We start from the raw sequence: 972 nt of genomic DNA, 5'->3' as shown, positions 1-972 counted from the left end.
TTTAGATAGACACAAAAGAAAAATGAAAAAAAAAACCCTATCCCAAATGACCTAGAGAAATGAAAGCAAACAAGAGGTCAGACCCAGACAAGGACTGTGCAAGTACAACTCCCTGGGGTGGTCGACCAGTGCTTTGCTTATCCAGGGATCCCAACTTAAGGGGCAGGGGAAAGGCAACTCCGGGACTTGTGCAGATCATGGTGGCAGTAGTTAAAGTTGTGTATGAGATACAGCCATCATTTCAAATGATAACAGGATCCTGTTTCCTTGTAAAGGCTACCAAATATCAGGAGAAAAAAAGTTGTGTTTCCTTTGGTCTGTCTCTGTGCCCCAGACTCTCTCTCAGGAACAGGGCGTGAGAATTACAAATGAGCTTTTCCCAAGCACAGCATGCTACCGCTGCTATTTAGCGACTTGTACAAGACAACCAAGGCACCGGCAGCCTTTTCTCTTCTCACGTTTGGCTAAAACACGAGAGTCAACGCAGCACAGTATTTCTTAGCACGAGCCTGGTTAGCACTTCAGCCTTGAGAGAGCGGCATGAAACGCAACGGAAGCTTAAAAAGCACCCAACAAACCTGTTTTGAACTGAAAAAAGGCTGTTATTTAATTCCCAAAAAAGCACCGAGGGTCAGAAAGGAGAAGCTCCCCCGCCCCCGGGCGAGAAGAGCTCTCCCGGGACTTCAGCCGCCCTAAATTCACGGACCTAGGTTCATTTCCCGCTTTCACACGATCAGGGCGTCAGCACGGGACGAGTGCCGTAGGGCCCTGCTACACCTACACAGCACAGACCGCTACGAAACCAGCGGGAGTCGCTGCCCGTTTCCAAGCGCCGGCTTTCCCGCTGCTCTCGCCTCTCGCACCCGGCAGCCCCGCGGGTCGGTCCCGCGCCAGCGTCGCCCCTTCGCTCTACCGCGGCGCGGCGCGGCGCGGCGCGGCCCCGCTCCGCTCCTCGCGGGAGATGAGAGGCCC

At 53.8% G+C, this 972-nt stretch overlaps 1 protein-coding gene across 5 annotated transcripts in view; it reads right to left on the bottom strand.

Annotated features, from left to right (window-relative positions):
• Window positions 1-972, bottom strand: part of PDSS1 (decaprenyl diphosphate synthase subunit 1) — a 35,684-nt gene that overhangs the window by 33,219 nt on the left and 1,493 nt on the right. Inside the window, exon 1 of one of the 5 annotated variants that reach the window (XM_025206152.1) lies at window positions 782-966. The exons of 3 other annotated variants lie outside the window; for them this stretch is intronic. The gene's annotated coding sequence lies outside the window, so the exon portion shown is untranslated. Of the gene's footprint in view, window positions 1-706; window positions 732-781; window positions 967-972 lie in introns of those variants that run through there. One more of the 5 variants, XM_025206151.1, reaches the window with a different exon arrangement.

This window comes from Alligator sinensis, unplaced genomic scaffold, assembly GCF_000455745.1.
Source record: "Alligator sinensis unplaced genomic scaffold, ASM45574v1 scaffold455_1, whole genome shotgun sequence".
Classification (NCBI taxonomy): domain Eukaryota; kingdom Metazoa; phylum Chordata; order Crocodylia; family Alligatoridae; genus Alligator; species Alligator sinensis.
The sequence above is the reverse complement of the archived record's forward strand: the minus strand, read 5'-3'. Positions and strand labels throughout refer to the sequence as shown.